Source organism: Lagenorhynchus albirostris, chromosome 6 (assembly GCF_949774975.1).
Source record: "Lagenorhynchus albirostris chromosome 6, mLagAlb1.1, whole genome shotgun sequence".
In the NCBI taxonomy this organism is placed as follows: Eukaryota; Metazoa; Chordata; class Mammalia; order Artiodactyla; family Delphinidae; genus Lagenorhynchus; species Lagenorhynchus albirostris.
In genome coordinates this window covers 15,248,686-15,262,366 of record NC_083100.1, presented here as the reverse complement: position 1 = coordinate 15,262,366, position 13,681 = coordinate 15,248,686, and the positions used below count along the sequence as shown (strand labels likewise).

The 13,681-nt window shown below is 43.1% G+C and overlaps 1 protein-coding gene across 1 annotated transcript in view; it reads left to right on the top strand.

Moving 5' to 3' along the window:
* Window positions 1-10,431: 10,431 nt before the first annotated feature.
* ACSL3 (acyl-CoA synthetase long chain family member 3) overlaps window positions 10,432-13,681 on the top strand; it is an 82,420-nt gene continuing 79,170 nt past the window's right edge. The window contains exon 1 of the mRNA XM_060151985.1: window positions 10,432-10,652. The gene's annotated coding sequence lies outside the window, so the exon portion shown is untranslated. The remainder of the gene's footprint in view (window positions 10,653-13,681) is intronic.

Below are 13,681 nucleotides of genomic sequence, written 5' to 3'. Positions count from 1 at the left end.
ACACACACACACACACACACACACACACACACACACACACACACACACGTATTGACTTATTTTCCTAGAAAGAATGGGGGTGGGTTCAAGCACTATTAGATTTGGGGTTTCTCCCCACTGGCTCTTTCCTGAGCTGTATTGGTCTGCTTGCTGGCTTCTAAGAGAGAGTTGATCTGGACTCAGCAAACTTTAGGCTTCGATCATCCTAACTCAGCTTCCTTCTTAGGATACAGATATAAAATGCCAGGGATAGACTCCTATTGTGTCTTCCTGGATCATGTGACTGCCCTTGACCCAGTACCCAGTGACTGGATGGGGGGATAGGATGTTCTGATTGGCAGGTTGGGTCCTGTACTTCTGTGGCCAGAGTGGATAAGGTTTGGTGACCAGTAGTTCTGCCAGGAACACACAGAATGGAGAGGGGCCCTTTCCCAAAGTCACAGTTTGGTTTTCCCCAGTTCTAATTAAAGCGGTTTGTACCCAGGTGTGATAAATCAGGTACTCACTTGACCTTTAGTTAATGCTTTGATACTTCCACAATTTATACTAGTTTGAGCAATATGCTCTTAAGCAAGGTATGCCCGTATGATGGATACTAGAGTGGTGTAGTTTCTAGGTAGAAACTACCGAGAAGGTATATAAAACAGATAACATGTAAAACATATAAAAGGTTTTTTATTTGTGTATGAATCCTAGAAGTGTTTACAAGATCATTAGAAATTCAGCATAGATAAAAATAAACTAGCAAGATGCAAGTAAACAATCTTCCCCAGTATCTTTTTTAATTGGCTGTTATGGCATGGCCTTACTTCATTAAAAATTTCTAGACTAAAAACTGTGTTTACCAAGATAAATACAAATGATAAAGGTTTTCAAGAGCTGAAGGAGCAACAGAGAAAAACCAAAATGACTTCTCTTTTTTGACTTTGACCATAATTCTAAATTCTGTCCACCTGATGCTTCTACCTTTAAGAGAGTGAAAAGAGGAAAAGAAAGGATGGAAAACTGGAGGGGAGAGAAGGAAGAGAGTGGAGAGGAGGGTATTCCAGATTAATTTTTACCTTCTCAAAAGTGGGAGAGTGAGAGGTCCTGGGGCAGATGTTATTGTGTTTTGCACACCAGCTTGCTCTCCCCTCGTCTGAAGCACGTTTACTCCAAGCCCTTCCTCACTCTAAGCCTACATGCTGCCTAACATTGCTGACCACACTCTCAGCTCTGGGGATGGGCCATGGCTAACTTGAGCCAGAATGTTTTATCTCCCAACACGTAAGGGCTGTTTTAGAGGTAGCAATGGCAATTAATCCAATCATGGCCAATGCGATGCAAGATGATGTTCCCAGGATTTCTGAAAAATATAGTCGTTCTTTCTGGGCTTGATTTGGTGATTTGAGGAAGAGCTGCTTAGGGCTGGGGTGGCCGTGGAGGATGGAGTCAACCCATGAAGGAAGACAGTTCCGGAGAGGCAGAAAAACTGAGGACACATGAGTCTGGAGGAAGCTGCCCCAGAAGCCAACTCTACCTGTAGAATTTCAATGATATGACTGAATAAATGCTGTTCTTCGTGTCAATTAGTTTGAGTTGGGTTTCCGTTCCATTGAAAATGAAAATGATCTTAATTGGTTTTCTTGGAAGTGCATGAATATCATTCTTCTTTATGTTTCTTCCCCCACTGGGTCCAGCATGATGCTTTTGCATACAGTAGGTGCTCACTGAATGAATGAATGGATGCAGTGGAAGCCTCTCTGGGTTGGAAGTTAAAACCTGATCGTCTAATCCTAGTGTATGTAATAAAAAAAAAAGTGTGACTAAGCATACATCACCCACCTGTCTGTATCCCATGTTCCATTTGAGATGTGAAGGGATTGGACCAGTTCCCATACAGTTGGCCCTCAGTATCTGTGGGTTTCACTTCTGTGGGTTCAACCAATCTCGGACACTGAGGACTGACTGTATTCATTATACTACGTCATTTTATATAAGGCACTTGAGTATCCTTGGATTTTGGTGTCCACAGGGGCTGCTGGAACCAATCCCCGCAGATATTGAGGGATGACTGTATTCTAGGCCGTTATTATGCTATTTCTTTCTAATGTGGTATTACTGATAGTTTACATCCTGGGTCTGTCTTGATTTTGTTTGGTCAGTACTTTTGCTGTGCTGGTTAAATATTTTAAATCTCTCTCCACTCAAACATATTAAGTCAACAAACATTTATTGAGTGTCTGTTACCCGTCAGGCACTGTACTGGGCACTGGGTTACAGTGGAGAGTGAAATGACATGGTCTGTTGTTTTCATGCATCTTATGGTCCAGTGCTGTGCCAATGAAACAGGAAGGAAGGAGGCAGGGCACAACCTGTAAAAGAATGACGTAGCCATAGGACATGACAAAAACTGGTTAGAACCAACTAGGTCCAAGATGGCAGAAGATTCGACTTCCACTAGACCTTGAGCCTCATCATACGCTCATTGTAACATATTAGCATCTAAATGACACACCCACCAGCACAGTGACAGTTCTGAGGCTAACCATAAAAGGACAAAAAGTGGGAGGTAGCCCAAGTCCCGGAAATCCCCACCCCTTCCCCTGGAAGAGTTGGAGTAACCTTCCCACTCATTAGCCTATGAAATTACCCAGCCCATAAAAACTAACCATGCCATATTTCGGGGCCTCTCACCTCTAAGATGGCCTACACTCTGTGGAATGTGTTTCTCTCTAAATCTACTTCTTACCTATCACTTTGTCTCTCACTGAATTCTTTCTGCCATGAGACATTAAGAACCTGAGCTTCCTTAAGTCCTGAGACCAGGTGTGTGATGTCAGTTAAAAGACCAAGTCCCAATCTGAGTTATGTGGTTTCGCCAACTGCAGTAGCTGCTAACCATAGGTGGCTATCGAGGCACTTGAAAGGTGATTAGTTCAAACTGAGATGTACTGTAAGTACAAAATAAACACCAGGTTAGAAAGAGTAACCCCAGAGAATATCTGATTAATTATTTTTTATATTGATTACAAGTTGAAATGATAATACTTGAGATAGAGTTACATAAAGTATACTACTAAAATTAATTTGGCTTGTTTTCTTTGTACTTTTTAATGTGGTTACCAGAAGATTTTAAATTACATATGTGGTTCCTATTACATCCTCAGTGGATGGTACTCATCTAGAGCAGGAGACTCGTGATTCTCAAATTTTATGGTTTTCTATGAATCCTCGGAAAATCTTGTTAAAATGCAGATGTGGTTCAAGTAGGTCTGGGGTGGGGCCTGAGATTCTGCATTTTTTACAAGCAACCAGGTGACACTGATGCTGCCTTCCATGGAGAACACTTTGAGTAGACTAGATTTGAAGACTTACAAAATGGTAAATTAAATGTGGATTGAAATATATGATTGAGGAAAAAATATATAGGAATGAACTGGCTGCAGAAAGAATGACTATTAAGATAAACTAAATATCACAGAAGCAAGAACTGAAATAAATGTAGTGTGAGGACAGTTTCTCAGTCAAACTTTTAAAAAATAGTTTGATGTCTTGTGAGAGATTTAAATGTACTGCAAATACCATCACTGGTATATGTACTCCTCTACACTTACACATGTGTGTACCGTACTCTATAGTTGAATTCAGCAAATGTGTGTTGAGCTCACTTGGTGCAGGTATCATATCTATCAGCACATTGGGTGGACCTTATGGAATAAAAAGATGAAGATGTGGTTCTTCTTCTCAAACAGTTCATCATGGGGTTTGAGAAAGAGAGAAACACAATTGACCTAATACAGCACAAGAAGCACTAAGCTCACGGTAGTGCAATATGGTGCTTTTGTTTCCTTTCACCTTTCTACCAGTAACACGCTCTGATTTTCCTGTGGGACATCTACACGCACCTCCCAACACTTTCCCTCGTGCTTCTGAGATGTGAATTGCTGACCTCCATCCTTGGATCCCAGGCTGGAGCCGGTGAGTCAGGTCTGGACAGACAGAGTATACTGTTGGGGACATAAATTGAGCAAGGAGAGACATAATGCCTCAAGAGGAAATGAAATTTCTGGGAGGAGAGTTGGAATTTCCAGTGGGAGAGGAGTCTCCATAACCTCCAGCCGTCTTGATGCCCTGGGGGTGGGGAAGCCAGGATGAAGCAAACACTGTCACCAAGGAGTAGATCTGAGAAATGGAGAAAGTCAAAACTACTCTTTCTGATCCTTTTGAGCTCTGTATCAAGCTGTCCCTGAAGGCCGATGTACACCCTTTAATTTGTAAGCCATTAAACTCCAATTGCTTAAGCAAGTTTAATTTGCATTTTCTATTGCTTGTATCCCAAGGAGACCTAACTGATAAAACAATAGCATGAACGACGCAGAGAGAATGGGACAAGTAATTTTGCTTGGGATCTTCCCAGAGCACTTGACATTGAGTTAAATGCCTTAAATGACAAAGCAAGATATAATGGACGTTTGGGTGATAGGACTGTGTTCCTTGTTGTAATATTTATGGATTCTACAAACTGGGCAGGATTTCTAAAAATGCCAGGTCAAGTCCATGTGATACGAGAATATATTTCTAGTTTCTGGGAGAGGCTCTCTAGAGTCACAAAATTATTTTCCTGCCAAAAATATCAGCCGGTTCCTCACTAGGGCTTAAATGTCACCTCTCAGAGTTGTCTCCCCTGACCTCCCTATCCAAAATTGTCTTTGTTCCTCTTTTCTCCTAGTTATCCTGTTTAAATGTCCGAAGAGCACCTCCAACTCTGGAACTATCTTTTTATTTATTTATTATAATGATTTAGAGCATAAGCTTCTTGAAGGTCAGGACCATTTCTGTCTCGATAAGTGCTATATTTGTGACATCTAGCACAGTACCTGTCCTCTGGTGGCACTTAAATATCTGTTGAATTAATGTTCAGTTAATTAGAGCATTGAATCCAGGTTTGGTTTCCAAATACTTTATAATGATGGAGAGAAATTATAGCAGGTCCAGAGAAAAGAAACAAAAAGGATGCAGGGAGTGAGAAGTAAGTTCAGTAAGGAATGCTAAAAGGAATTAAGACAGTTCCCAAGAAGTCTTAGGGGTTATTTACTTATTTCACAACTATAGGAAGGCTCTTTATCAGAAAAATATAGAACAGTTTGTATTGCCTAAAACTCTCTATTGCCTTTTACATCCTTCTTTCTTTACTTTTTAAAGCTCATGATGTTCTTAAGGGTTTTTTAAAAAAATTTATTTTATTTATTTATTTTTGGTTGTGTTGGGTCTTTGTTGCTGTGCGAGGGCTTTCTTTAGTTGCGGTGAGTGGGGGCTACTCTTCACTGTGGTGCGCGGACTTCTCATTGTGGAGGCTTCCCTTGTTGCGGAGCACGGGCTCTAGGTGTGTGGGCTTCAGTAGTTGTGGCACGCGGGCTCTAGAGCTCAGGCTCAGTAGTTGTGGCACATGGGCTTAGTTGCTCCGTGGCATGTGAGATCTTCCCAGACCAGGGCTTGAACCAATGTCCCCTGCATTGGCAGGTGGATTCTTAACCACTGCACCACCAGGGAAGCCCCCTTTCTTCCTTCTTAATGCCAGCGTGTGGTTGTAATGGCTGGAGCTCTAGCAGCTATTTTATGACCTTGAATATGGTCCTCGAATATGGACCTTGAATATGGTCACATATGAAGAATCCACACGCTGAGAATAGCAGAGCAGAAAGAGAGAAGCATCTTGGGTCCCTGATGATTTCATGGAATTGTTGTTCTAGCCTTGGACTACCTCGTTCCCTACTCCTTTTATGTAGAATATACACCTTTGCATGGTCTAGCCACTATTATTTTGCATTCTCAGGTACATGCAGCCAAAATTAATTCTAGCTGATACTCTAGGTTATCTCTTTTTAATCAAATATATTGAGTCTCTGTTCCAGTACATCTTTGAAAAATAATAGAAAACCAACTATTCTGGAGAGTTTAATATAACTTCCTGAATTCAGAGTTTTTTTACAGATATAAAATGGATAAGAGAGTTATATGAATTGATAAATTACAGAGGTTTAATAAAAATAATATAAAAAGCTAAGTATTCAGAGACTAATACATAAAACAGCAAACAAGCCCAACAGTGGATTTGAAGAGACTTTTAGACACGTAAGTATGCATAGCTAATTAATGTTCACTGCCTTAATTGGAAGTTATCATTAATCAAAATGAACCAGGAATGAAAAAGTGTGTGTGGTTACCTTAAAAAGCCAATTAATTTTAGGCTATTTTAATGGAATTCTGACAGGTAAGGACTTGGAATGGATTCTTTCAATATGTTTTACAATTGTCAGGCCCTTGTTAAAGTTTAGGTATTCTATTTCGTCCTCCAGATGACGAAGAAAGGAGAAAAATAATAAAAATGACTAAAGGGATAGACGATAGGTCATTTGGAAAAGAGTTAAAATAAAAAAGATAGTCTAGCCTGGAAAAGAAAAAGTAAAAGTGGAGTTTAAAGTATTTCATTAATATGAAGGGTTACTAAAAGGAGGCGGGTCGGTTCTTAATCACTAAAGTGGAACAAAATTAAATTACCTTAAATTGAAGAAAGAACACATTGCTAGAGTGTTTATGGAATCCAGTGTCATTGAAAGACATTGAGTTTGAGAGTCTCAATCCCTAGAGATCTTTAGTGGATGAGAGGGTGTCCCACTGTGATGTCTCACCACATGATCAACATGTGCATCCCTCCTAAAGTTGATACCTGTGTTGCAAAGAACTTTCTAGAAGGACCGCAGGATTTGGATATATAAGATCTCTTAGAATTCTCCTGATTCTTTCCTTGAAATTCAGTTGGAAAATTTCTTAAAATACATTCCAGTTTCTTTTTTTTTTTTAAAACAAAATGATAATGGCAGACACTGTTGAGTGTCCACCTGTAGTAGATTCTGCTGATGCCCTGAACATATCCCCTCAGCAGTCACACGTCCAGGATTTGCTGATGGCGCCTGTGAATCTCCATCTCAGGGCTTTCTCCCTACCAGAGTGTAAGGCAGTAATTTGTCCCTATTGGGGCTGATACATAACCCAGGCACAGTTCTGCCAATCCTGCCTACTAAGTCTTGCTAGCACTACAACCTGAGGCCCCACAGAGTATCGGCTTTGCCTTCATGGAATCTTGCGTTAACACTGATCTGCAACCAAGAAACTCATTTTCCTGCAGAGTAGCAGCAATGGGCATGTGACTATAGGATCCATGGATATTACCATATTCATGCGGCCTGATAGAACTCTTAAAGGTCTCTTAAAGGCCCAGCTAAGGAGTCAGCTTGTAGATGATGCTCTTTTGGGGTGGGGCCCTGTGCTTCAAAATATGGCATAGGCTTTGAACCAAAGGTCAAATGATGCTCTGTCCCCAGCTGCTAGAACATCCTCTCCCAGCCCTAGTGGATGATCTATGATTGAGCTAAGCTTATCAGGGTATTTTCATTTGCTAGTGATTGGTTTAGGGGAAGTGGGCTGAATACACCTTGGGAAGATGCAGTGCCATAATAAACACATACTGACATGTCGGAGAAGCCAATTTCCCCTTCTGGCTTTGGATGTAGTATTGTGTAAAGATAACGTTTGGAGCAGTTGCAGCCACTCTGTAACCAGGAAGAGACAGAACATGAAGACTGAGAATGGCAGAGTAAAGAGATAGAAGGAGCTGGGTTCTGATGACACCAGTGAGCCCTTTGAAGAAACCCTAGAATTGCCTTCCTCTGGACATTTTAAGTGAGATAACAGATGGTTTTATTGTTTAAGCCACTTCTAGTCAGAGGTGAGTAATTTCCAGTGATACCCACGGTGGACACTTCTGAATTGGGCTTCCCACATTTATTCCTTCCCATGGCTGCTTCTGTGTTGATGGTGTCCACCTTCCACTAGAAAGGCCAAAAACGCTGGCATTTCCTGGTTTCTCTTGCAGCTAGGAAATGACGTGACCCAATCTGGCCACTAGGACTTGAGGAGCGGTCAGTTGTTAACTTACTGAGAAAGGGTTTCCTCCTTGATAAGAAGGGGCATTTAGGCCCTATTCTTTGGCCAGATGCTGTTGTGTCTTCATGTGACACTTGAAACTGTGGCGTCCATCTGTGACTATCATGGTCTAAGGATAAAGCCAGAGTGAAAGATGTAAAAGCTGAGGTCCTCAGTGACCTAGCAGAGTCCCTGGACCAATCGTGGACTTGTCCTGCCTCTTGAGTTATCTTTAAGTGAGGTAAATAAATGACATAATTTAAGTTGGTTTTTGTTGGATGTTCTGCTCCTTGAGGCCAGCGCCATCTTAACTCAAAAATATAGTATAGTATGCTACCTCAATCACGGTCTTCCCTTCCCAATCCACCAGAAATGAAAGAACAAAAAGTTTCTGTTAAACTTTTAAACATCAGCTGGTCCTGGGTTTACCTTATAATGATTATGGAAAATGCTAGTAGTATATAGTTTGCTATAGAAGCACAAACTATTTCTATGACCCTTCACATGAGACAGATCATTAGGTATTCATGAAAATTACAAAGATATCTCCTCTCAATAGCCCTGTAATTGGGAGAAATAACAAAACTGTAAAAGGAACTGTTGGATGTTTTCATTCAGTTGGCCATTATAGTTTCTGAATTGAGTTTTTCTAAAAAGAAGGGAAATGCAGCCAAATTCCATAATTCCCTCAAAAGCTCTAAGTAAAAATATACTGAAATCCTGAATAAAAGAAAAGCAACTGTGCATATATTATTTTATTTTAAAAACAGAACATCTTAGAGACTGGAAACATTACATTTCTGTTTACCCTAAGCAAACAAGATGGGAATTTAGAATTTTGAGTCCAAGGAGTATTTTCCTTTAAAATACATATATCATACACACACACATACAGAACAAGATAATGAAGATGTTAAGATGTTGCTGGAATTCTACTAGTCTGCTTTATGCTTATTGATGGAAAAAAAGATTCCTCCCTTGTAAATTACTTATTTTGCTAGAGGCTTTTCCTGGTTCTGGAACTACCACTTTTAAGGTATACTTCCCTCAGCATGCAGAATGGTGGCAGTCTTTTCAGATAAGAAATTCTGCATTCTATTTATCTTCAGGATGTTAACCTTTGACAGCACTTCGAAAGATTAGCGAGCAAATTAACCTATTTTTCTAGCAGAAGAGCAGGTTGCCTGAATCAGGTATCCTTTCCTTTAGGTAGTTAAACTGGCCTGGGGCCCAAGGTGAGTGAGATTTCTTTGCTCTCAGCCTCATCACTCCACCCAGCTCAAGTTCAGGCGGCTTCACGGATTTTGAGATTCTCTTGGGAAGTGAGCCCCTGCTTTAGCCTGAGGCTGGCTCATGAACGTCACCTTTCACCTACTTAAAGCCAAGTTTTGCATAGCATCGAGGTTTACTATTCAAGTAGCTATTTCTAGCTCCTTCATTACTTCAAAACAAAATAAACCCCTCCAAATGTTTTATTTCCTGTGGTATCAAATCTGACTTAATGTTGTAACTTTGTCCACAGACCAACTAAATAATATGTTGGATTAAAGAAAAAAAAAGCTCAATCCCACTGCTGCTTGGGTAGTGAAAGCCATCTTTCTTACAGTGTATTGTACTTGTTGTTTTAGTCATTTGTGTTTTGGTTCGTTTGCTTGCAGTAAGGCAGTCTACCTGCACTCTATGTTTTTTTCCTTTTTGTAGTGTCTAAAGTGAAATATAATGGCAAACTTTAAAATACAGGAACACTTTTAGCTTCATAAAAAGAACGTCCAAAGACAATAATTTTGGGTCAACTTTATCATTTGAAAACAAATATCAATCTGGTATAAGTAGTGAGTGCACTGAGGGGAGATGGGTTATTTGCTGGGTTCGGTAAGGCCAAAACAAGAGACAATAAAGAAACATGCTTTGAATTTTTGAGACCCTCTCGCTTCAGACATTTCCAAAAATCATTTTATTTTACAAAATCTGACACATTTGTGCAAGAACGAAACAAGTAATCCAATTAAGAATGAAAATAATAACGCGCATTTTTTCCCCTGACCTATATTAAGATTTATGCATTACAGCAATATCTGCGTTTTCTAGTTCTTTTTTCGGGAGACAAGGCGGTGGTCTTTTACCCCAGGAACTGCCCTCCTGCAGACCCGGCCGGCCCCGCCCCATCTCCGCCCATGTCTTGGCCGCACAGACTGGCTCCCCTCCCCTCCCCCGGCCGCAGTGGTCCCGTCCCTCCCCGCCGACCTGTCCCCGCCCCGCGCCGGCTGCGGCTGGGTCCGGTCCGCCCCGGCTCGGGCGAATGACCCATAGTAACCCCGCCCCGCCCCCGGCCGCCCGCGCCGCGCCGGAATTCGATAGGCCCAGCCCCGCACGCGCCACCGCCCGCGGGCCAATGGGCTGCTGCCTCTCTGCATATGCAACGAGCGCCGGCCGGGGGCGCGCGTCCTGGGCGGTTCGGCTCAACAGACGCTGGTCTGCAGGCGCTGGGGCGCTACGCTGCGCTTGTTGCGAGTGCTGGGGCTGAGACGAGTCGGCGCGGCAGCTGACCGGGCAGCCGACCGCCGCCCTCTCGCAGTGCGACTCGCGGAGGCTGCGTCAGGGTCCCCAGGAGGCGGCCCGGGGCGTGAATGCTCTGGGGGCACAGCCAGGCCTGCATGGGCCGGAGGAACCGGAGCTCCGGCGTCGCGGTGAGTGCAGCGCCTGTGGTGGGAGCGGCGGGGCCGTGTTGGCGGCGGGGCCTCCGCGTGCGGCCGGGCTGGGCCCGAGGGCAGCCCGGGACTGGGGGAGGGACGCGGCCGGCCTGGAGGCCCCGGCTCCTCGACGTGGCCGCCGAGCCCGGCGCCGAGGGTGTGCGCGCTGGCGGTGCGGGCTCTGGGGCCGGCTCGCGGCGTATGTGGGAGGCGCGCCCGTGGGGTCCGGGAAGCGGGTGAGGTGGCGCCCGGGCCGAAGGGCCCACGTGAGCTGGGGGAACCGCAGCCCGGGCGGCCGCGCTGTTCGGGGGAGGAAGGCTGCGCGGGGTCTCTCCCGGCGCTTTGGGGGCGGGGTGACCTGGGGGATTGGCAGCTTTCACTAGCCCGGCTCTGACGCCGTCGCTGGGAGGAAACTGAGCCCTGCGGTTTCGGAAACCCACACTGGGGGGGGGTGGGTTGCTGCGGGGTGTGAGGAGAAATTGGGGGTGTGAGATGGGTCGACTTTGGTATTTGTTCAGGCCACGACCGGTGGTGATGGGGCGGGGATGAATACTGTTGTTTTGGGGTTGGGAGTTGAAGGTTTATTTTCCCTAGGTGCGTTTTAATTATACAGCAGTAGTGGAATGTGTAACACTGAGAGAGTGCTCACTACCAGCAGCCCAGTGGGGTAGGGATGATCCGGCCCGTTTCACAGATGAGGAACCTGAGGCCCAGAGACATAGAACTGGTTTGTCCAGGCTGGATTTAGAAAATGTGCTCGAAGCTATTGTGTATATGGCCCTTCAAAAATAGGGTAGAACAACGTCTTTGAAATTATATGGACGTTAGAGAGAGAATAGGCCTCGTGAAAGTGATTATAGCCGAATAAGATGACAAACAGCTGACACTTATTGAGCCTTTATAACATTGCAGGCGTTGTGCTAAGAGCTTTCTGTATAGTATCTCTGAAACTGTTAACAACCCACTAGGGTGGCGGTTATTCCCATTTTACAGCTGGAGAAACTGCCGTTTGGATATATTAACTTGCCCCCAGATCACAGCAAGTAAGAGGAGAAGCTGGGATTCAGATCCGCCTGTCTGAAAATCCAGAGCTTTCACATCTAAGCACTATAGTATGCTGCCACTCCTTGGTGGCTGGCTGAATAGTTGTCACCGTGGATTTTTGTTTGAGTGGCCAGGAGAGCTGTAGTTTGATGATAACCTTTTTTGTTTCCCCAGATTAGTTCCGAGAGTTGAAGGGTGCTGCTGAGGTGCTCCTGAAAGTGTATTAGTAGGTTATTACAGGGCGGAGGAGGTGTGACACAGGAGTGTGCTGCACAGACTTTATTCTTTTCTTTTGTGTTCTGGCGTCTCCCCATGCACTTCTCACCCTTAGGAATGAGTAAGGCTTCTTTAGTCACTCTGGCATTTTCCCTTTAGACTTTTTCTGGTTTCTCTCTTTTTCTATAGAAAGAGTTGCTTCTGTAGGATGGCAGTGTTGGGTGTAGAGCAGAGATCCACTGGATGTATGGGTCACCTAGTGTCTTTGGGTCTCAGTTACTGGGTTTGTAAGATGTTTGCGCTGGTTGATTTAAAGCTGAAATATTCTGAGTCATGTCCTTGAAGGAAAGAAGGAAGGAAGGAGGGATGGGAAGGAGCAATCCCTGTCTGGTTTGGGAAGTCAGATCTTAAAGCCCCAACATTTTTCTCATTGCTTATGTGCTCCTCTGCTGTCTGGTTCTGCTTAAATTAACCATTCCTCTTTCAATTAATTGCTCACTTAGAGTCTTTAATTCCTATTCTATGTCAGGCACCATGTAAAGTGCTAAGAATGCAGCAGTGAACAGAACTGATGTGAGCTTTGCCTTTACGGAGGAAACAAACGAAGCAAATCTCATACAAATAATATATAATTACAAATTATATGTGTAATGTGTAATGAAGGACAAGTAGTGTGTGAACAAATATTATATAGAGGATTGTGATTTAGATGGAAACCTAGTCTAGGGAGGCTTTTTTGTTTTTCCCCTTAGATGGTTGGTGACCAGTAGTGCTTGTTGACTAGACTGGGTACTATATATATATTTTTAAACTTTTTATTTTGGGATGATTTGAGATTTACAGAAAAGTTGCAAATATGGAATATTCCTGTATACCATAACCCAGCTCCCCTGCTCTTACATTAACGTGTCACATAAACTTGGTTCATTTGTCAAAACAAGAAATTAATATTGATATTATCCTCTTAACTATAGACTTTATTCAGATATCACCAGTTTTTCCACTAATGCCCTTTTTTCTGTTCCAGGATTGAGTCCATGATACCAGCTGGCATTTTGCATTCATGTTATTTTAGTCTTCTCTAATATTAAATACTAATTTTAAAATTTACCTTTTATGAGTTTACTTCTAATAATTTGTAAGAGTGGTATGGAACACTAAGAAAATAAATATACGAATATGTAAAATAAACTATATGTCATTTTCCAGCGATTCCAGTTTTGTTTAAATTAAGATTGCCCAGTATCAGTACGGTAGAAAGAAAATTGATCAGACTTAAAATTCAGGATCTGGAAAGGGAACATTTTCACTGGCATCTCTCTCTCTTTTTTTTTTTTTTTTGTGGTATGCGGGCCTCTCACTGTCGTGGCCTCTCCCGTTGCGGAGCACAGACTCCGGACGCGCAGGCTCAGTGGCAATAGCTCACGGGCCCAGCCGCTCCGTGGCACGTGGGATCCTCCTGGACCGGGGCACGAACCTGTGTCCCCTGCGTCGGCAGGCGGACTCTCAACCACTGCGGCACCAGGGAAGCCCTCACTGGCATCTCTTTACCTCTCAAATTACTTTTTTTTTTTTCTTTAGGTGACGTTATTTTATTTTATTTTTTTTTAACATCTTTATTGGGGTATAATTGCTTTACAATGGTGTGTTAGCTTCCGCTTTACAACAAAGTGAATCAGTCATACATAAACACATGTTCCCATATGTCCTCCCTGTTGCGTCTCCCTCCCTCAAATTACTTTTATTTAATTTTACTTATTTCTCTT